Below are 24,235 nucleotides of genomic sequence, written 5' to 3' on the forward strand. Positions count from 1 at the left end.
CGTAAAGCTATGTGCATTCCTCAATGCAATTTCTCAGAAGGCAATTGATCCAACTGATCTAGCTAAACTACAGAATGATGTGGTTCAATGTCTCGTCAGCTTTGAGTTAGTGTTCCCTCCTTCCTTCTTTGATATTATGACACACCTCCTAGTTCACCTAGTCAAGGAGATTTTCACTCTCGGTCCTGTGTTCCTACACAACATGTTCCCCTTAGAGAGATTCATGGGAGTCCTAAAGAAATATGTTCACAACCGTGCTCGCCCAGAAGGAAGCATCGCCAAGGGCTATGGAACAGAAGAGGTCATTGAGTTCTGTGTTGACTTTATTCCCGACCTTGACTCGATTGGTGTTCCTGAATCGAGACATGAGGGGAGACTAAGCGGAAAGGGGACACTAGGGAGGAAAACATATATTGGTACGGATGATGATTATTTCAATAAAGCGCACTACACAGTTCTACAGAACTCCTCTTTGGTAGATCCATATATTGAGACACACAAGGATCTCTTACGATCCGAGTTTCCAGGGAAGACTGAAGCTTGGATTACGCATAAGCACATGGAAACTTTCGGCGGTTGGTTGCGAAAAAAATGTCAAGGTGATGAGAGCATCCATGAGCAACTGTATTTATTGGCTATGCAACCATCATGGCATATCGTCACATACAAAGGGTACGAGATAAATGGGAACATATTCTACACAGTAGCCCAAGATAAAAGGAGTACCAACCAAAACAGTGGTGTCCGCATAGATGCCACAGACCCGAATGGGAATAAGCAGACATATTATGGACGCATAGATGAAATATGGGAACTAGAATATGCACCTACTTTGAAGATCCCATTGTTCAAGTGCCAATGGGTCAAGGTGACCGGAGGCGGAGTAACAGTAGACAACGAGTATGGAATGACAACAGTAGACCTTAGTAATATTGGGTACAAAGACGAACCATTCGTCCTTGCTAAGGATGTGAATCAGGTGTTCTATGTCAATGATATGTCTACCAAACCAAAAAGAGGGAAAAACGATAATGACTCAACCAAAGAGCCAAAGCGCCACATAGTTCTTTCAGGGAAAAGAGTCATCGTGGGAATTGAGGACAAGTCGGACATGTCAGAAGAATATGAAAAGGATGACCGAATTCCGCCCTTCAAAGTGAACAAAGACCCTAGCATCTTGGTAAATGATGAGGACACTCCATGGTTACGAAGCGATCATAACCAAGGGACATACGTAAAGAAGAAGTTCACTGCTAGTGCCCACTTGATGATATAGTGATTTAATATAGTGTGTGTTTGAGATATTATGTAATAATTGTGAATTCAGATGTTTATTATGTCATGTTTCAAATTAAATCAATGTTTGATTTGGTGGGATTTCTCTCTCAAAAAGGTAAATTAGGATACTGAGTGATGAAAAATTAAAATATTAACGTTAAAATGATGTGAAAACAAATTTCCTGTCCAAAACCAATAATTTTTATTAATTTTAATTAAACACTACATTTTTGCATTAACGAAATAATAAATATTAGTTACATTATGTTTTATAATTCTAACAAAAAATAAAAAAAGTTAGGTTATCGATTTTTCCTATGTGCAATAAACAAAAATAAAATTCATATTTTTAACAAAATAATTTTATGCCTTTTATTTAATTTACTATGTATTTAATAAAAACTATTGCATTTCTATTGTATTTAACAAGACTATTGCTTAAAACAGGCGGGAAACGAAACTGCAGGCCACCTTTACTCCCGGGTGGGAAGCCCACCCGGGAGTAAAGGTGGGCTGCAGTTTCGTGGCCCGCCAAAAAAAAGCCTTTACTCCCGGTGCGTGTTACCAACCGGGAGTAAAGGTATACCTTTACTCCCGGTTGGTAACACGCACCGGGAGTAAAGGCACCTTTACTCCCGGTTGGTAATACGCACCGGGAGTAAAGGGTTTTTACTCCCGGTTGGTGGCTGGCACCGGGAGTAATTCTCCTCTGCTATATAACCTCCGGCGCCTGGCAGATCGATCTGCTCGTCTTCTTCCTCGTCGAACACCGCCGCCCTCTTCTTCCTCGCGCTGCGTCCGTTCGCCTTCCGTGACACCGGCGCCGCCGTCTTCTTCCTCGTGCGGCCTCCACCGCGCGCGCCTGTGCCCCTCCTCCGCGCTTGCCCGTGGCCCTCCACCGCGCCCTCCTCCACGCCCGAGGCCCTCCACCGCGCGTTGCCCCACCGCGCCGGCCCGAGGCCCTCCAGTACGTACACTGCCGAGCTTCGAGGTGATATATTCGTCGATCTCTTTGTACATTCGTCCGAGCCCTCCACTGCCGAGTTATAGATCACGTCGAAAACTACAACTTTGGTGTAAGCCATGTGTCAACGGTCGAGGTCGATTGAAAATTCCAAATTTTGAATCACAAAATCTAGAAACTAAAAATGAATATTTGGAACTCTAAATGATTTTAAATAAAAACATATCTTAAGGCAAGTTTTGAATATTTGGAACTCTAAATGACAAGTATAATTAAGGATCACCAATGAAATTACTTTAGAAATTAATTAGATCGATGTAAATCCATGGCTTGTATAATAAACACGCTATATATTATTTGGAAACAACGCTACCGCGCCGGCCCGCCTCACGTCATCGTCGTCAGCACACCGGCCACCGCGCCGACACGTATATATACGTCATTTGTATTCATATGCATTTCGTCCATGCGTTTCTATGTATACGGCGGAGCACCGCCGCCCTCGTTCACCCATGTGTACAGACATATATACGGCGGAGTGGAGCACCGCCACTCTTGTCACACCGCCCTTTCTCGTGCCCTAATTCGCCCTAGTACTGACGTAGTTCGTCCTAGTGTGGCGAATTGCGTCCGTGATCGAGGGGCAAGATTTAATAATGCATATTGTTTGTAGATTTTACGCATGTAATAAGCAAAGATTTGACGTACTATATATTGGTTTTGTTTTTTGAAGCTAGATGGCCGACCCGAGAAATATGGATGAGGAGGAGTTGATGATGAATTTGATCAACACTGGCACTCAAGTTGCCAGCGATGATGGTGCTAAAAATAACGTGCAAGAGGATGTAGATGACGGGAGTCAGTACTTAGCTCTTGAACAAAATGAGCAACAACATATTGGCCAAGTATATATTTTTTATTATTAGCTATATATATATATTATCATATGTCTTATGTGTGCTCATGACATTAAAAATAATGTTTATGTTTTGTAGCCCTCTGGATCGACATCAACAACTACAACGAAGAGTAAAAATGTTCGAGGTCCCAAAAAGCCATTGGAGGGATCGCTTCATCATCTCGGAGTTCAATGTGGATACAGGAGAACCGGGGGGGCCGAATAAAATGAAATTTGTGCACCACTGTGGTTACCTTGTACGGGACCGGCTCCCGATTAGTACCCGTGAATGGAAGAAGAAGACCAATGCTCCTCATATCAGTTTTGTCTCCGATCGTGACAAGGCGTTAATTTGGAATGATGTCTTGGTACATTTCACTGCTCCAAACAGATGATTATGATGATATAATAGATGGTGATGAATTGAAGGAGCGAGTTAGGGATTGGGCAATGAAGAAGATGGCCACCCAGTTTCAGACTTGGAAGAAACACCTATACACGACGTATGTCAAGAAGAACATAGCACCAGATTTTACTGTCCCAGGCCCGATCTCAAAGCAGAGGCCCTATTGGGATGAGTTTGTACAGTACAAGACTTCAGAAGAGGGTGTGAGTCGGGTGATAAAGAACCAACGTAATGCCCAACAGAAGACATACCACCATACCTTGGGATCAGGTGGCTACCCGACTGCCATTAAGAAGTGGAACAAAATGGAAGCAGACCTTCTTGCCAAGGGTATCAGACTAGAATCACTCGAGTGGGGAGAACGTGCAAAGAATTGGTTTTTCGCTCATGGGGGAACACTAGACCAGGAGACAGGGAAGTGCGTTTATGGCGCAAGACTACAAGAAGCAGCAGAAAGATTGTTTTATGCTCAGAGAGCTACTGCTAGTGGTGCGTTCAGGCCCAACAGAGAGAAGGATGAGCTGACATACGCCATCGGGACTATTGAACATGGTGGCCGAACTAGAGGCAAAGGAAGTGTCTCGTGGGAGCATGGATTCCCTCAGGACAGACCTTCCTACAGAAGTCGCCAGAGAAAGAAGGAAGAAGAGGCACACTGGCTCTAGAGGTTGGAGGAAGCGGTGCGTGAAGCACAGGAGCGGGAAAAAAACCTTGAAGCGAGAATGCAGGAGGAAATCAAAAGGCAAGTGCAAATAGCAGTGAGTGCAAGCAAGCAGGCATCAGAGCCAGGAATCAACATTAGCCAATCTGTTCAGTTGAAAAGCAGCTGCGCTTCCACGGAGATACCAAATCAAGGGGACACAGGACTGCGCTTCCCTGTGGATGACGTCACTGAACCTTGTACAACGTGTGAGCTACACATTCCGAAGGAGAATTCCACAATCAAGGTGGCTATCGGTCTTGTTAATCCTATCGACCGAACCAAGACACCAAGGATTCATGGGAATATAATCCAAGAAGGATATGCCACCATCTCGGTAGATAAAGCTGAAAAAGGTTTTAGTGATTTGCCTCTTGACATTCCTGGAGGTGATGGCGAGAAGACTCTAGGAGAAGCGGAGAAGACATTCATTCTATGGCGCAAGCGCTACATCATCATTCCAGGGATGTCGGCTCCACCTCCTTCTGAACTACCTCACCATAGGTACGTGCGGATGAAAACACTACATCATTAATTTGTATTGGCTTAAATAATTAACAATCTGCTCATAATAATATGTCATTCCTTTTTTTGTAGCAGATCCTCCCCCAACCTAAATCCAATTGTTCAATCGCCAGATCATCATAGTGCTCTGTACGATGACATTGTGTTGGAAGACGAGGCTGCATCCACACCCTCTCCAAGGAGGTCTCCAACGCCGCAGCCGCCACCTCCAAGGAGGTCTCCAACGCCGCTGCCAACACCTCCAAGGAGGTCTCCAACGCCACTGCCAACACCTCCAAGGAGGTCTCCAACGCCTCCCCCGCCCCCGCCTACCAAGAAGCCTAGCAAGAGGCCAGCCCCTCAAACGAAGAACCAGTCCCCGCCTGCAAAGAAAGCCACCTGTGAAACCAAGGGCTATTCCCAAAATAATATCTGAAGAGAAGGAAGAAGGAACTGATGCATATAAAAAAGACATGTCTAGATTCTATGACAAACTTAAAATGAATCAAGAAGCAAGGAGAAACCTAGAGAAACCGTACTTCTTCGTAGCTCCGGATATTTTAAGAAAAAAGGTGACTTCTTACCAGCATCAACAGCGGGAATCTCGTAAGCCGTCCAAATCAACAGTTATCAGACTATGACCGCACTCTCACCAAGTCAATTGAGGCGGCACAGAAAAAGAAGCGGGCAGGGAAAGGAGTTGCCCAACTTGGACAACAAGCGCACCAATCAATCCCCCCGCTAGTTGTTGGTAATGAATATGGTTCGAATTTAGGATTAATGCATCAGGCAAACATACCTCCGGATGTCGATTTGGATCACCTTGGTGAATTTCTTGATGAGACTGGTCTCGACCTTTACCAGATGTTTGGTGATGGAAACATTGAGAGTGCGGCGGAGGTTGATATTTGGAAGAAAAAATTTGTACTAGGCCAGAGTCTATACAACCCTCAAGCCTTATCTGATCTGGGGACGCAAATGTACCTGCTAAACAAGTGGTACATGCAGGCGTCTACCAGTGGAGACTTCTGCGTTGGTGTCAGAATTAGAGACGAACATTGGTTCCGTGGCGATGATGTTATGTATGTTGACTTTGCAGAATTTCATCAACTATGCCACCTGACCTCTCTGGACAAAGTTATCATTAGCTGCTATTGCCTGTAAGTAATAATTCTTTCGATCTATTATTAAACTCATCATATGTGTGTATATGCATATAAATTATCCTAACAAGTACTATATATATGCAGATTTACAATGACAGAGCTCAGAAAGGAAGGCTGCAATGAAATTGGTTTTGTTGATCCCCATATAGTATTCAAAGACCCAATTACTCCAATAACTAATTGGAAGTCTGAGTCAGAGAGTAACCTCATGAACTTCTTAGTGAACCAACGCCACAAGAAGGATATACTCTTTCCCTATAACTTCAAGTGAGTGTTAATCATATCGATCATAGCCTTAATGGCTCATATGTTGATTCTAGTTAATTAATGAGTGTTATGCGTTATATCCTATAAACACATGCAGCAATCACTGGATATCGATGGACATCGATCTGGTGAAAAGTCACTTGATAATCTATGACTCGATGAGAAAACCACAACAAGACTACCAAGATATGATAGATATTATCCAGAGGTAATTTCGGGATCTCTAGCAACTATATATACACACAAACATGATGATTAACTATATCTGATGACGTGGCAAATTTTTTATTGGGCAGTGTTTGGAAAACCTTTATTGAGAAGCAACACATGGAAAAATGCAAAGCGCCACTGAATGTAATCCCATTGAAAGTAAGTCCCCTGAATCGCATCATCTTTATTAATTAAACATATAGCTTTCACCGGATCACCAGATTGGATGACAAATCTTTTTCTCGTAAAGTGGTGTCTGAGGCAGGAACAGGGGAACAACTACTGTGGTTACTATGTTTGCAAGTTTATCAAGGTGCTCTCCCAAAGAACTCCTACAGAGAGACTCAAAGTATGTTAAAAATACACTATATATTCATTTAATTATTATTATTGATTGTGTTACTATGTCTTTATATATATATATGTACATATATTAATTTATTTTCCTTTAATTCAAACCTGTAGACTCGATGGTTGGAGGAAAAGGTCATACGGCAAGACCAAATCAAAGCAATTCAAGAGTCTATAGCCGGATTTTTTAATGAGCAGGTCATCGATTCCAAGGGCGAGTTCTACTTCGACCCAACACTGCCATTGAAGCCAAGCTAGAGGATGAGAAGAAACTTGTTATGTCACAACAACTATAATGCAATCTTTTGTAATATATGCACATGAAATAATATAATGTAAAATACACATATGCATGCATGCATGTAAATATATATATGATGCATGCATATATATATATATATATATATATATATATATATATATATTTCTATGCTTGAATTGTGTGATTTAATACGTTCATTGTGCTTGAACCGAAACATACTATATGCGCGTATAAATGTATAATTAGCAGCGTACAATACGACTTCGAAAACCTATTTTGAAAAGAAAACAAAAAAATGAAAAGAAAACAAAAAAGAAAAAAACCTTTAGTCCCGGTTCGTATTACCAACCGGGACTAAAGGTGCCGGCCATCGTGGCATGTCAGGAGGCACCTTTAGTCCCGGTTGGTGTTACCCACCGGGACTAAAGGTCCTCCTTTAGTCCCGGTTCCTGACCCGGGACTAAAGGACCCCCCTTTAGTCCCGGATGCTTGCTCCCGGGTGGGGAACCGGGACTAGAGGGGGTTCCCCACCAGGAGTAAAGCTCGGTTCTCTACCAGTGTGATGTTTCACCCGTCAAAGGCTATTGACTAGTGCCAGACTATTGATGGAGTAGTAACAGACCATTAGTGCACACGCAGCCATTTATTCGAACCGCGTGCTGCCCCTTCGGTGAAAAGACATCCGCCCATTTGGGCAATAACGGTAATAATCCCGGCGTGTCACATTCACAACAGTTACTTCCAAGCGAAGGGAGTCCTTCTGACTGCACATATAAATAATTGTCCTTGGGGTAAAAAACTTTTATCCTGCTGTGTGGACACTACAACCATCCTCTACTCTCCACTCTCCTTGCCTCCATACGCCACCAGTTTCTTTCCACCAAACCCTAATCTGTCCCACCAGTGAATGCGAGTAAAACTCCTTACATACATTCATGCAATGGAAAAGCCAAAAAAGGGAGGCTAGACGTGTAACACTCTAGGTGTTAAGCATGCATTTAGCATTGGCATGGCATGAGCACAAGCATCATTTATCATTCATGAGAATGAGCATCTCAAATTTTATCTCTATGATTGCTTATATCACATATGTTTGTTACTAAATGCTTTACATATGCTAGGATTTACGTGTAACCAATGTATAAAATGTTTGTGGGAACTTCAGAGTACCTTAAACATATTTAGAATGTCACATCGAACAACTTTGGTATTCATGACTTGGACCAATTTGGCCTCTAAGTCATGATTATATTGTAAGTTATCATTTTCATGTTGCATGTTTGACCTAAGTTGAACTATACTCTAGAGACTTTGCATGGTAGTGCACCCTTAAGGAAAGTTGTAGTACTTGACTAGGGTAAAAACTTTTATTTTTGGGTCAAGGTCTAATTCAGTGCTTAACATGGTGAAATTGTGCTCCCAAAAATCAATGAAATGCTGTTTTAGACTTGAAAATTTTTCTAAGTCTAAACCACGTTTATAGTTTCAACTACCCTCGTTTGGCATGTTATAGTTTGAAATCCGTGGCGATCTAGGCTAAGTTGGTATTGACAATGTTGTAGATTACATGTAGCTCTACAATTTCTATTTTGGGAATTTTGGCTAACTCTAACTGGTTTGGGAGATATTGGTGATCAAAGTAGCTCTGTCAGTCACGTTCATCGCCTCTGATGGCCGCGTCCATGCCGCCGTCAGTGGCCGACCGAGTCAGGCCAGGCGCGCCGCGTGGCGTCCATATGCCGGCGTCGGCCTAGCCGGTCAGGCCAGTGCAGAGAGATATGTCGCGCGCCCACGCTGCTCGCTTCCTTCACTCTTGCGCCTCGCTTCTCTCTCGTCCGCGCCAGAGCAAAGCGCAGCACCACGCCGCCGCGCCATCGCCGTTGCTCTGCCGTGCTCACTCACCGCCATCGCTGCACCACCGTCCAATCCAGCTCACCAACAGCTCCACCATTGTCACCTCTTCCACCCCGACCCATTTGCCCCTCTTGCCGAGTCAGGGTAAGAGCGCATTTTGCTTCGCCACCACCGCGCCATCACCGGAGCGCCGCTGCGCTCTCGGCCCATCGTGGCCAGCCACACCATGTGCACCTCCACTCTCTCTCCCTTGTCTAGTCATCATCGTAGGTCCTAGCATCTTTACCCATCGCCCATCTTGAAGGTACCGCCTAGTTGCGCCGGAATGCGCCGCCGCTCCGTGTGAAGCCGCCATTGCCGCCGTGGCAACCGAGCTCATCATTGCTGAGTTGGCCCATCGCCTCCCTCCTCTTTCGCGAGCCTTAGGTTGTGTAAGCCTAGACCTAGCGTATGGCATGATGGAGACATGCCTCTCACCATCGTCTAGGCAAAATAGTGGGAGCATCGCCGTGCTCCGTGTGCCACCACCGTGGCATGCAGGCGGTCGGAGCTCGCTGTCACATCACTAGAACCCTAGGCACCTAGGTTAGCTCCATTAGGTTACCACATAGCTATAGAGCACCTCACCAGAGCATATGGAGGCCAGAGGACGCTGACATACTACCGCACGACCACCGCCATCTGCCATTGCTGTTGGTGAAAGGTCCTTGTTTGGTTTTGGTAATTGAGTGACAACCTTAGGTGGACTAATGTGTTTAAGTGAGATACATAGGTGATTAGTTCACAGGTACATGTGTGTGAGCAACATATGCCATGACGGTGATGATGGCTCAAAGATGTTACAAAGCTCACACATGTGATGATGAAGGAGCTTATTGCACATGAGACATGACATGGAGTCATGTGATCAAGGTGGAGAAGATCAAGACATGACTTGGCTTGATGGACCGGTTGCAAGCATGAAGGGCAAGTCGGAGGCTTTAGAGTGATAGATTGCGTGGCGGTGAAGGTTAAGCAAGACTTGGCACCGATGAATGAAGGCAACAGTGAAAAGCAAGTGAAGTTAAGATCGATGAACCAATATGATCACGTGATGATATAAAGTGGATCATATTATTTGGTGATTGGTTGGTGCATGTGTTGCATCAACAATGGAGGAGATGGAATGGAATGCACAAGGTAAAGGTCTAACCTAGGGCATTTCATTTCACCGGTCATAGGTGTGTAGAGAAGTTTATGACTAGGTTTAGGATAGATGGCCGTACTATCAAGAGGGGCAAACTTGTTTGCATATCGGTCATCTAGTGCCACTTGAGTGATCTAACTTTGCATCGTTGCTAGGATCGAGTGGCGTGGCAAGTTGAGTGGCTAACACCCTTAAAAATGTTTGTGAAAATATTCTAACACACATACACAAAGGTGATACACATTGTGTTTAGCACTTGGGAGCAAGGGTTCAAAACTTCACCGATGGAGTGTCTGCCTGTAGAGTACGAACAGTCCGATGGTGCCACCGGCGCCCTATACAAAAAAGATAGGGTTTCATAGAGTGGACCGGACGCTGGCCTCAACTAGACCGGCCCGTCCGGTCAGTGGAAGCAGTGAAGATGGTGGCGTCGGTCTTCGATCGGACGCTGGGTCACTTCGTGACTAGATGCGTGATGGGTGTGTCCGGTCCTATTGATGTGGCAGCGCAGAGAAGAGGAGAAGGACCAGACGCTGATGCTACGTCCGATCATGACCGACCTGATGCGTTCAGTCACAATATAGAGGCTCGGGGAGCTCTCTAGAAATAACTGGACTTAGGCATAGCAGTGTCCGATCGTGTCACTGTGCTGCATCTGGTCGTGACTTGACTGTTGATGTGAGACAGCTTATCGTTGAGATCCAATGACTGAGGTTGAATGAAGGCAACGCATGGCGTGCATCCATTGACCGAACGCTGGCTAGGTGTGTCTGGTCATTCTGATCAACGTGTTCGGTCACCCCGAGCTGTGCCCAGTGAAGGGGTACAATGACTCTATTTTCATGGGGGCTATAAATAGAAGGGGGTCTCAGCCTTGGGCTATTAGCTGAGCACACTAGAGCCTTGGTGGTTTATGTGGTAGTGCTTGGGAGCCCTCTAACTCACTCTAGCTTGATAGTGTTCATCCGATTGAGTGAGCGAGCGATTCTAGTGCGATTGCATTATGAGGTTGCATCGAGTGGCACTAGGTGGTCGTCTTGCAAGCTAGTGGTACTTGTTACTATTGGAGGTTGCCACCTCCTAGATGGTTTGGTGGTGGTCTCCATCAAAGCATGCAAGAAGCTTGTGCGGTGCTCCAGAGATGAGATTTGTGAGGGGCATTGTGCTTCATTAGGATCATTGCAAGATGCTAGAGAACATAGATAGAGGGGTGTAGTCTTGGCTAGACCGATTGTTTTAATTCTGTATTTGTTTCGGTTAGCCAGCGTAATTAAATTTTAGAAAGGACTATTCACCCCCCTCTAGTTGCCATCTCAACCCTACAGCCGGTGAGCTACATTCGGTGAGCTTCTAGGCAAACCGTGCACACCTATCGACGCGGCTTGATGAGAGGAACACGTAGGTGTCACCATCGTCGCCGGTGATCTCACTGTCGGTGAGATATCGTTGGCCGGAGCACCTCCTCTGCTCTGGAGTTGCTGACGTCTGGGTCCCACTGACCAGCGGGCCCCATCTGTCAGTTTGTGTTTTAGTTGTTTTTTCTAAATTGTTTTCATAGATTTGAATGCTTGTTTCAAAAATTCATATGTCAAGTTTGGAGTGTCCAATTTTGGTGAACCAAATTTTATTGGATTTCTCATGAAGTCTAGTATTTGATAAAAATATGAAATGCACTATTTCTAGTATTTTTCAAGGTGAATAAAATGTAATTAGATAACTGCTTTCTAAATGGTTTCTATCTTGAAAAATGCATAACTTGAGCTTGGTATGTGCAAAAATTGTGATTCCAATTTTGTTGAGTTTGTATTGACATGCTCTAGCTAGAAAAATACTAAACTAGCAGTAAACTTGATTGGAGTAGGGTCTTTCTATTTATCTTTTTATAAATGGTGTTTTCTGAGGAAATTCATAAGGATAAATATAAGTAACATATTGCCATGCAATTTTTTGTGCAGTGTTATGGTACTAGGATGAAGCTAAGAAAAATATAAAATATGTTGTTTGACACTTTTCAATAGGGTTAACTTGTTTTCACTAAAATAAACCTTGCTGGCTTGTCATTTTTGTAGAGATGCTATACATGTTCAAATGGCATGAAATTTGTACAGTAGCCTATTGTTAGTACTTGGAAGCTACTATAATTTTCTGAGAATTTATTGTGCATATTTGGTACATGTTTGTTATTTCACCTAATTATCTAATTAAATTAATAAAGGCATTTAAATAAATAACTTGGGCTTGACCATTATGTTTGATAGAGTGTATTTGATATTCCTAAACTATTGGTACTAATGGTGTTGTTCAATTTGAGATGTTTATATGCCGTGAAAATATTATTGCTCTATAATTTAATTTAGAGGTGTTTTTGGACAGATTCTATTGTTGGGTATTTTGCTTAGTTAAAATGAAGTTTACTGTAAAAATGGTTAATAACAAAGTTGTAGGGAACTTCTTCATCTATCTTGTGTCAAAATTTTAGGGTAATAGGCCAGTTGGTTTAGGAGTTATAGCTGTTTATAGTTGGTCTCCCGAAATGCTTGTTCTCTGGAATTTCTGGATAGAGCTAGAACAATTGCCTGGTTTGGTTAGGATAGAGTTTGAATTAGCTTGTGGGGATTAAATGAGAGTTGTAGGAAATTTTATAAGCTTTCTATAAAGCCTAATATCATAGTATTTGGATAGGTATAACTACCGTTATGATTTAAACTTGTAACTGCTGTGTATAGATCAGAAATTGTCTTGTGATGAATATTGGAAATGGATAGAGAAGAGTTATGCACCTACTCAGTAAACAAGGAATTAACATTGTTATCAATTTTGTAACTTAACATCATTATCATAGCATCATGTACATTCCCATGTCACATCATCTATGATCCTTCTTATGCATTCATGGAACTTACTTATGCATATGCATACAATAGGTGCAGCCGAGGAGATCACGTTGGTGGAACTTGAAGCCGATCCACAAGAGGAGAGCCAAGAGGTGCAGCACCAGGAGATTCCTGGAGAAGGAGAGTGTGAAGCTAATCATCTTCCCAAGTGCCCAGATCACCAGCCTGCCACATTCATGAAAGGCAAACCCCAGAGCATTATAAGTCTCCCTATTTTATTAATGTCACCTAAGTTACTCGTATTGATGCATTACGTGATAGGAGTTGTTTGGGAACACTTGCTGCATATTACCTTTCCTTGTCCAAAAATATCTACCCTGAATCCTTTTTAAATCTTGGAATGCTCCTTATGCTTAGCTATGCTTAGACTGGTAGAAGTTGAGTGATTTCCTATCACCTACGAGCCATAGGCGATAACTTGATCACAGGTTGGCTATATTGTGCTATCGTGGAACATAACTTGGTGTTGTTGATTAATTTGAGACTGGGCAATGTCTTATGTTGGTGGTAATCATAGTGATTCCATCTGTGTCATTTAAGGACCGGTCGTTGGAGGTCATCTTGTCATGTTGAACACATGCCTCTCACATAGCTAGCCTGAATAAGTCATTTCGACCACGAAGCCGAGTAGCTCAACTTAGGTCGAGGACATGAGTAGTTAAAGTGCACACCCTAGAGGCAGTAAGGATGTATGAAGAGCCAATGGTGTGAGTCCAAGGGTGGGTTCGAGTCCCAAGCTTCCTGGTAGATTGGTGGTATCTTTGAGGGTGCGGCACTGGTCTTACCCACGATTTGGACTTGAGTTGCACCAAAGGTGACCTGATGCAACCCCGATGGGGGAAGTATGGGTGTATGTTAGGAATAATTCCCCAACTGGGTAGGAATCGATTCAAATCGCCGTCTCTCCTAGATAGTGAGAACTTGATAGGTTATGAAAGGGCTCAACTTGATATGGTTATTATTGTATTGACTTAATGGTACCAACATGTTTGGCATAGGATAGTTGCTAATCTAGTAGGAGATAGGATTAATAACTGGTGATTCATAGTTTAAAAGATATTGGACAACTAATGCTTTTTATGCAAATAATGTCAACCAACTCTACTTGGTGTCTTAGTATTTTAGTTGAAGATAGGTAAGTCTAACTATGTATCTTCTCATACTCAGGGTTTTATTCCCATTGTTGCAGATAATGTGATGTACCACGGCTACTATAAGCACTGCTTTGCTCCTACCGTGGATGAGGAATAGGACCATGGGCATGGTCATCCTATATATCATCTCACCCTTATGCTTTTGTTGAAGATGACTATGAACACTAGCTATGTATCTAAACTACTGTTGATGTCGTTCTGAGCTATGTTGCTTCCGCTACTGCTAAACCGATGTTGTAATAACTATGTTGGAACTCCAATGTATGACAAACTACTTGTGAACTTGTTGTAACATGTGGCTTGTAAGTTGAGTCATGTATGATCTTGGCTTGTATGTTGGTTGATTCGAGATCCTTCATGATACTCGATGAACTACCGGATTTATATGGGATCAAGTGTGATGGTTTGACTACCTTGGTGGTTGCTATTGTACTTGTGCTCTTATAAATTGGACGGTTCTGTTACAAGATGAGTAGATCCTAGAAGGTGTGGAAGAAGGATCTACCTTCGTTGGAGCAGATGGAGGCTAAGCTCAAGATCTGGGAGGAGGTAAGAATAACCGTGGTGGATCTGGTGAAGCTACACACCGATGGGTTGTTGCCCAGTAAAGAAGTCGACGAGTGGGATGCGTTAGTAAATCATCAAATCCCATCTCTTCATATAGGTGAAACAGTCATGTTTCAATCCTTCATCAAGTGAGGGTTAGGGTTGCCAGGCTTTAGATTTCTTCCATGGGTTGCTATATTACTATGATATAACCCTAAACCACCTTAACCCATACTTTGTTCTCCATCAATCCATCTTCATCCATCTCCGCAAGGCTTTCCTAGGAATTCCACCTTCTATCACTCTATTTTGCCACTTCTTTTGTCTAAAGCCATAGTCAAACAAGATCAACCATGAAGTAGTTAGCGGCGCTTGGATCTAGATCTGGTTAGGGTTGAGAGGAGTCCCTTATCTACACACTCCTGGACTCATTAAAAACTAGAAAGCTAGGTGGTTCTATATGGGAATATGAACTTGCCCCTAACAATCCAAACAAGGGTGCCTCCTGACAAGATCCTAACATATGGGTATGTTAAGCCTCGGATCAATAGTTCCTAGCCAAAGAGAGCCTCCAACTGATCCCTCTAGGATCGCTTGGGGTCTCGGGGCTATACCCATCGGGTAAGCTCACATGCACCCTCAGACTAAGAAACTCGCCCTAGCCTAAGCATGCCGCTGCCTTCGCTTAGAGCTCAAGGGGATGCCCGAGCCTCAGGCTCCTGATCATCGAGAAACCTAAGCCTAGCCCTTGGCTCCTGCCCGACCTACAATGCCAACCAAGGCTCAAGCACTAGAAGACATGCCCTGAGCCATCGAGGCTCGGGGGCTCTATGACTCAGCACTTTGGGCATGGCCTTGCTGGCCACTCCCCGATAGGGTCACGCACGGGACGTGACACAAGAAGACAAGCTCTCCTTGGCCTTCGGGGGCTCAGGGGCTTTCGGGCCCACATGTCAACCCCTTGAGCCGACCTCCCTCACCACTAAGAAGACTCCAGAAGGTGTGCCTGGGGGAGGCTGATCCAAGCCGACATAGCCTGGCACTCAGTGTGCTAGAATAGGCCAGTCGGATGATGCCTGGGCTTCTTTGGCTCCACGACACCACCATGGTCCATAGAACGCCGTTGCAAGACCTTCCTAGACTCTAGCGCATGTAGACCATAGGTTGAACCCCCCAAACCACCATGTACCTGACCTATCTCGATATATAAGGGATAAGGTCAGACCCTAGAGGGTAGAGGATGATCCAAAACAGATCATTCCATTCCTCACCGATTAGCTCCTGCTGAGCACCAAGAGTAGAGCAACCAAGAGAGGGGCACTGAGATGTCCTCCACCACACCTGTTGTCTTCCTCCTCTCCGATGAGGGGAAGGCTCCACAGCGATGAGGCAACCTCATTATTAGCACTGAGCTAACCCCCTACTAAATCTCTCTACCTCCTATACACTCTATTGTGACCCCCCAATTTTGGGTGCTCTTGTGTATAAGGATCATCAGCTGCTGGACATAGGACATCAATCAGCCCAAACCAGGCTCTAATTCTTGTGTTCTTGAGTCCACCTAAGCCACTGGAGACACGTACTCTGACACTAACTCAAGCAACAATGCTTGCTGTGGTTCTGACCCTATGACAACTGGCGCGCTAGGTAGGGGGTAGCATCAAGTGCGATTTAGGCTCTACAGTGGCTATAGCCACCTGCCTCATCACCGGAGCAAGCGGTGCCGCCCCTGACGATGGTGTCCACTTCCCAAGCAAGTTCTTCATTACAGTCGGTGCCTTCGCTTCTGGCCAGGTCCTCAACTTTGGGAGGCTGGCCAAAGTCACCAACTGCTATGGCAAGCTTCGTCCATTTAGTGGGACCGCGCTGGCAGGTAATGAGCTCCTAGCACTGCCCCCTCCTCTAGGCCTACTAGGAGCAGATCTCGAGGTCTTGGCCCAGCAGATCTGACATGGTCTAGGTCTGCACCCCACCATGGCAGACCATTGCCAAATGTTCTACTGCTGGCCAAAGTCCACCACTAGATCGCCACCAGTAAGGTGTTCCCGCTACCTGACCGTTTCTGGTACTACCTCCTGGACCTGCCTTTCAGGATCCATAATGCGATGTCGTCCTTCTAGCTAGAGCTGGAGCACCTCATCAGTTGCGAGGCACCATGGAGCGCCATCCTCACTGTGTACCTTCCTCAAGATCATCTTGGGGAATGGTCTAGAGTATGACTTCGATGACATCGATTGCTATGCCCCGCCATGCATGTGCTACCACATCGACGGCGAGGTTCCCACTGATGAGGCGCCTAAGCTCATGCCGCTAGACTAGAGTTCCCACAGCCACATGAACTACCTTTGGGAGAAGGCAGTGCATCTACAGGCTTGGCTGGTGGACCTAGAGGTCGACGAGGCTGAGTTCAAGCGCTAAAGGTAGGACCTTGCATGGCAACAAGCCACGCAGCCTCATGGCAACTATGACAACACCCGCATGAGGGCTCCTAGCACCCTGCTCTTCCCCCGAGTGGCCTACAACATGGCAGCCACTGCCTATCGGCTAGAGGACATCTCCAACATGCTAGACTCGAAGACCAATGAGTAGCTAAAGGAGGCAAGGTGGCTTCTCCGCATCACCCTCAAGCAGCAGGCCAAGAGCTCTGCTTCTCGGTGTCGCGCTGCCCTCTCCAAGCCATCCCAACCGATGACCACCATCAATGGGGACTGCTTTGATGCTCATGCCCTATTGATAGGTGGCAGTGGTGGTGACTCCTCTAGGCAGTAGCTCTAACTACCCGTGGACCAGGGGCACCAAGCCCTAGTAGGAGCAAAGGCGTGAGCCTTCCCCATGATGTCCCTTGTGCATCACCGCATTGGCGACGACAACCGTGAAATCCGTGACACCATCATGGCCAGGTGCCATGATCAGGCACAATCCCACACTCCTGAGCAGAGAGGCAAGGGCATCGCCTCGGATCACTTTGGCCCCTAGGTGTTCGAGGTGGTGATCCGAGCGGCCCCGTACCCTAGGAAATTCTGGCCACCGACGCACATCTCCATATATGATGACAAGACCAACCTGGACCATTGGCTCAAGGACCACCACCCACCACCTCATCATGAGGGCCAGGGGGTCAGATAATGACTTTGTTGTCCAATACCTTCCTTTGCTTCTGTCAAGCTTGACTAGGGCTTGGCTCGAGCAGCTTGAGCCCGACAACATTCACTGCTAGGGCAACCTTCACTCCATCTTTGTCGGTCACCTCCAAAGTATGTACACTTGGCCTAGAACTTCATGGGACCTCTACAACTATAGGTAGAGGGCTAATGAGACCATCTGAGGTTACATCCAGCGTTTCTCCAAGAAGCGCAACGAGCTCCCCAATGTCATCGACGCTGACGTGATCAGCACCTTCATCTGTGGCATGACCTATGAGGCGCTTGTCCACATGCTCGGTCATGAGACCCCGCGCATGACGCTAGAGCTCCAAGACGTCACCACCTAGTACACCACCAATGAAGAGGCTGTCTAGGTCAACTTTAGTAGCAAGGCCAAAGCCATCGGTGACCTTAGAAGTGGGGATGGTGATGACAACCCTACTTCGTCCCAACGTCTCCACTGATAAGAGGAACAAGGATTGAAAGCATCATGGGAGGAGATGGTCACCACTAGCCCACTGCACCATTAGGCATCAGCCCTGCTAGCATGGTGCATGCCCCAAGCACTTCAAGAAGGTGCTCAAGGCCCCCTACCTGTTCCATGGGGGCAGGCAAAGCACCTCCTTAAAGACTGACATCACCATCAGGGGCTACATCTGTGGCACCCTCAGCCAGCAGGGCAAGGTCTAGAAGCCTACCCTAAAGGTTGGCGAGCCAGCGGACACCGCCCTAGAGGCCAACATCGAGTTCCCTAAGGCTGATCGCTTCCACATGATCTTCATGGCTGCCAGGCGTACATGCCCCGCTGGTAGCACTGCATCACCGAGCTAGAGGTGAATGGCGTTCACACCCTTGCCACCATGACATGCCTTCGATGGTCCTAGATGGCCATCACCTTCGACCAAGGGGATCACCCTGATCGTGTCCCTCACCTGGGATGCTACTCACTCGTGGTCTACCCGATTGTGGGCACCACACGCCTTACCAAGGTGCTGATGGATGGGGGTAGTTGCCTCAACATACTCTATGCCAGCACCTTAGACTAGATGAGCATCCCATGGAGCAGCCTGCGCCCCAGCAAGGCACCATTCTATGGGATCATCCTAGGGAAGGATGATGTGCCCCTCAGGCACATACATCTCAATGTCACCTTCGGCTAGCCGGACAACTTCCACAAGGAGCCGCTCTCCTTTGAGGTGGTCGACTTCCCCAGGCATCTACCATGGTCTCCTAGGCCGACCTTGCTTCAAAAGTTCATGGCTATCCCCAACTACACCTACTTGAGGTTGAAGATGCCTAGCCCCAAGGGGGTCATCACCATTGAGGGTAGCTTCGAGCAAGTCTACAACTGCGAGCAGGACTACATCACCCAAGTAGCTACTCTGATCACCCCCTCTAGATGGCCCCGGCTATGACATGGGAAGGGCGCTGGTGAAGGAAGCAGCCAAGGCAGCTTCAGCACTCGACCAACCGAACATTGGTGAGGCGGCCGATGCTCCTAGCGACAACGATGGCTCAGCTAGCCCCTCCATCTAGGTGCTCAGCCCCCTAGAAGGGGTTTACCCGATCGAGGTGAGTTCCAACCTTTCCCCATGAGGGAAGGCCACTGCCAAGCCATCCAACTAGAAGCGCACCTCCTGAGCCAGTACCCACCTGCCGACCTCCTTTGCCGGCCTACCTCAACAACAACAAAAACCAAGATAAGTCCTGTCCTCTTGACCTTCTTGCTTTGCTTGTCTTTTCTACTGTCTCCTTTATCCCAAGCAACTCCAGCAGTAGCTTCACCACACCAAAGGATCGACTAAGCTAACCAATTGTTGCCCGCTTTGAAGGAGGACTACAGCAGAAGGCCCCCGAGCGAGGCAAGGAAGGGACAGACGAAATAGGAGGGCTAGGCGAGAGATTAGCAAAGCACTAACGGAATGGACCCAACCACCGCTTTACTAGCTATGTCATCCTTCCCTTTTCTTGTGTCCATTTTGTTCATTTGCAGCTATCTCTCTATGTCTCAATTCCTCATCGGATCGCATCTCCTAGTCGCATGATAGTATGGGGCCCCTAGAAGGGGCATCGCCGAGGATTCTAAGGCCGGCCCATTAGGCTTCAAGGTCACGCAAAGCATCTAAAGTTGTGAGGGATGTTCAAGGTCGAGCACCAGAGGCCTTTGTCGGGTGCCAAGAAGCAAAACTGGTCGACCTTCGAATGATGTCCAAGTACCAACCTCAAGCTGCTCATGGTGACCCAACGAGGGAGGCAGCGAGCCCTCGAGCATCGATAGATGGGCTTGGGAACTATATGAGTGGCTCAGTCAGGAAGCTGAGGATCTCCCCTTTGGGGGACATGACCAGGGCATGGAATGACCTTAAACCTAGGGTTCTCACAGACTCACCCGCTAGCAACACGGGCGCGGCAATCTTGGCCACCGAGGCCATTATCGTAACTGCCCCATCCCAACAAGGGACCTAAGTCTCCAAGCATGACTCACTGAGCAATGATATTACAAACAAGAGTAATGTCATTTCATTAATTAGGAACGACCAAATTATAATATATGTTGACAAAAACCATGGTTCTAAGATCGCCCACGCATCAACAGCAACCATGCTGGCCTGCCCAACCCCCGCTAGCCCATGGTTAGGGCCGCGTGGTTTGCTGACAAGTGTGGGGAGACCCAAGCAGCACACCCCTAACCTAGGAGGTAGAACAGCTCCACACCAACAGAGATGATGAGGGATGAAGCGAAGGGGGACAACCCTACCCTATCCCCATCCTCTCCTCCACTAGGCTCTAGCTCTAAGCCAAACAGTCACCCTAAGGTGACCCAGGTGCTCTTCCTCTAATAAAAGATGGTGGGGTAGTAGCACGGTGATGTGCTAGGTTAGGGGGACATCGAGGATGGCAGCACATGAGGAAAGGATAGAGTCCCTCGATGTTGACCATCAACCCCCTCCCTGCTTTACCACTGCCTTCGCTTTGCTGGAATCCTTCCACTCTCATCAGACCGATTGCCTAGTGAAGCAAGCAAGGCTCACTTGGAGGGAGACATCGCACTTCATCATTGCCATGGCCGCCAGGAGTTGGATCGGAGAGGAAGAAGAGAAGGAGTCAGAGGAGGGATAGAAGGTACCGTATGCCCAAGGCCCCTTTTATAGCCCTAGTTGATGCGCTGTGAGCAGCTCCAGGCCCTCCAATCAGCCATCGATGACAAAAAAGGCCTCGGGGAACTAGGCTAGGTGCCCCTTCAATCCCCACTGGATGCCTCAGGTGGTTGCGTGAAGGTGTCCACATAGTAAAGGTGGAGTCAGGAGGGCATTGACAATGACTCAAGTCCTCACTCCACTTTCCACCAGGCACTAGCGCCCACTCCGTGCATGCCTCCTCGCGGGACTTGAGGGGATCCAACTCCCCTCAGGCCCATTGGCCACCATCAATGGCCTAGATCCACCTGCACCAAGTGCCACAGCTTCTCCTCCACTGAATTGGCTCCACGTGGCCTGACATCCCATCTCCTAGATGAAGTGGGACAGCATGAGAGCGCACGCCATAACTCCTTCACCAAGCGTGGCACCCCAGGCACCATCAACCGCCTACATATAATGTTAGTGGAAGGGATGTGCCCAGAAGCCACCACACTCGCTGACAAGGAGGCTCCATGATGGCCTTGGGGGCTGCACTGGCTCCTAGATAGAGTAACCTAACCCCCAATCGATGGGTGCTCAGGCGGCGCATCCCCAAAACCAACCAACTCCCTAGAGTTGGGTCAAGAGCCGCTGAGTGGTGGGCCCAACAAGGGTCCCTGCCAAACTCAGTGCACTCCCCGTGCCCCAACCTATGGCTGTAGTGTCGCAGAACCGACCAATTTATAAGAACACAAGTACAATGGCAATCCGCAAGCGGTCGCACTGTCATACTTGAACCCATATAAACCTGGTAGTCCGTCGAGTACCACGATGGGTCTCGATAAACGATTTACAACAACCAAGATCGTACAGGATTCAACATACATGCCACAAATTACATAAAGTTCACAGATACTTTTCATCATTAGAGTACGAATAAAAGTTATTACAAACCGAGTTTGATAAATAAAGCGGAAGCAAATAAGTTTGAAGATAAAGTTTCCAACATAGTTTGATACAGTGCCAAGCCAGATCACGGTCCACAAAAGCAAAGATAGGAATTACTAAAGAAGCCTGCCCAAGGCTTACTCCTCATCCATAGCGGGATAGAAGCAACTCTTGCAATACCCATGATACACAGTGCCATCTGCAACAATGGGAAAATAAACCCTGAGTACGAGAAGGTACTCAGCTAGACTTACCCGTCATGAACCAGAAATAAAATGACTCCAAGGATTATGCAAGGCTGTATAAGTGGACGTAACTTGACAACATTTTTGTGTAAAAGCAATTAATCATGGTACAGTTACAAATTCTTTACTAAGTTAATTATAACTATTCATTTCTAGGTTAGCAACTATCCTGTGCCAAACATGTGGTATATCATTTAGAAGCATACAATAGTAACCATAGCAGGTATTGTAATTCCATATTCATCTGAACCATCATGTTTCATAACATAGTTGCTACGATATTGGGACTAGCCAAGTTTCTCACTATCCGGGAGAGACTGGCGATTCGAATCAATTTCAACCAGCTGGGAATTTATTCCTAACACAAACCCAGGTCTACCAGCCACGATAGCCTTAGGTCACCTTTGGTACAACTTAGGTACACATTTCGCGGGTCCGTACCGCGCCACACAATCTGGAACACCAGATGCCAGGATGCTCAGGCCAAGCTTGCCCTTGGGCTCAGTCTGATCGTTCCCTGGAAGGAGCGCACAACAGAACAGTTCCCGGCCTGAGTTGAATTACTCAGCTTCACGGTCGGAACGAGTTATCCGGCCAGCTAAGTGAGAGGCATGCGTTCAATCTTGTCAGAAGTGCCAACAACGGTACGGTCCTTAATTGACACAGACGGGGATAAATCCACACCCAAGACCTCCATGTCTTGTCGCTTCTCTATCGACTTCCCGTCCGGTCTTGATTTACTTTTACCCCATGGTTCTTGTTCCACGATAGCAAATATAGCCAACCGTGCTCCGGTATCCACCTATATCTCGCAGGTGACAGGACATCACCCAACTTCTACCAGTCTAAGCATGGCTAAGCATATATTCGATCCTAGACCTATACCGGTTAAAGGGTTAATATCTGGACAAGGAATTTACATGCATCAAGTGGTTTCATTCAACTCTTATAACCTAATGCATCAATCATAAGTACGTAAGTAAACATTTGTAAATTACTGGGAGACTTATAATGCTCCGGGGCTTGCCTCGCAGAAAGGAAGTAGGGCGATGGTCAGGACACTCCGGAAGCTCTTCAGGGTTCTGCTCCACGCCTTCGGGAGCTGCGGCTTGCGGATCCTCCTGTTGGTTCCCTTCCTCTGCTTCTTCAAATTCTAGCAACATGATCTCTTCCTCCGATCCTAGATGCATGAGTATGGCATAAGTATTACGAATGCATATATGTTAACAAGTGCATCATGTTGAGTGAGTAGGTGCATATCTCTTCTCGATTATTACTTAACTACTTTTACAATGCATCGACTATGCCACAAACAGTAGCTACTTGTTTCACTCATAACTGGAGTTCTACTAATCCAAAAATAGTGATCCTAGACTTTCTGGAAAGCTTATCAAATTCTTTACAACTTTGTTATTAACCATTTTTACAGTACACATCAGTTTCAACATGCAACTCATCACACTTTAGAATCAGTCCAGAAACTATTTAACATGCAATATAAAGTAATAGTACTTCTATTTCATGTAATCATTCGAAATTTGATAACATAGAATCTACCAACAGTTTAAGCATACCAAATACATTTAAGATAATATAATGGTGAAGCCCAAACTATTTATTTAATTACCTTTATTATTTTATTTAGATATCTAGGTTAAATACTAAACATATATCATACATTACTTATTAAATTCTTAAAAATTTACAGTGCCTTACTAATGCTATCAAAGGACTACTATAAAAATTTCATGTCATTTTACCTAGGTAGAACATCCTATACAAAAATGACAAGGAAGCAAGGCTTGAAATAGCATAAATGGAAAATCCTATTGAAAAGTGTCAAGCAACAGATTTCCTATTTTTCTTAACATCCATATGGTACTAGTATTACCTCCAACAAATTTCATGAATTTTGGACTCATAATTAATTTATGAAAATTTATGCAAGGATTGACTATTCATAAAAGAAAAATCTATAACTATAAATCTACCAATGAACTAGTTCTCAAATTTTTACCAGAGTTCATATATGCTAAGACTAGCTTACCACAAAAATTTCATAATTTTTGGAGCACAGGAACTCTAGATATAAAATAAACAAATTTGAATGCATTCAAAAGCACATTTCAAATCCCTATTT

The sequence above is a fragment of the Miscanthus floridulus genome, chromosome 13 (genome assembly GCF_019320115.1).
Source record: "Miscanthus floridulus cultivar M001 chromosome 13, ASM1932011v1, whole genome shotgun sequence".
In the NCBI taxonomy this organism is placed as follows: domain Eukaryota; kingdom Viridiplantae; phylum Streptophyta; class Magnoliopsida; order Poales; family Poaceae; genus Miscanthus; species Miscanthus floridulus.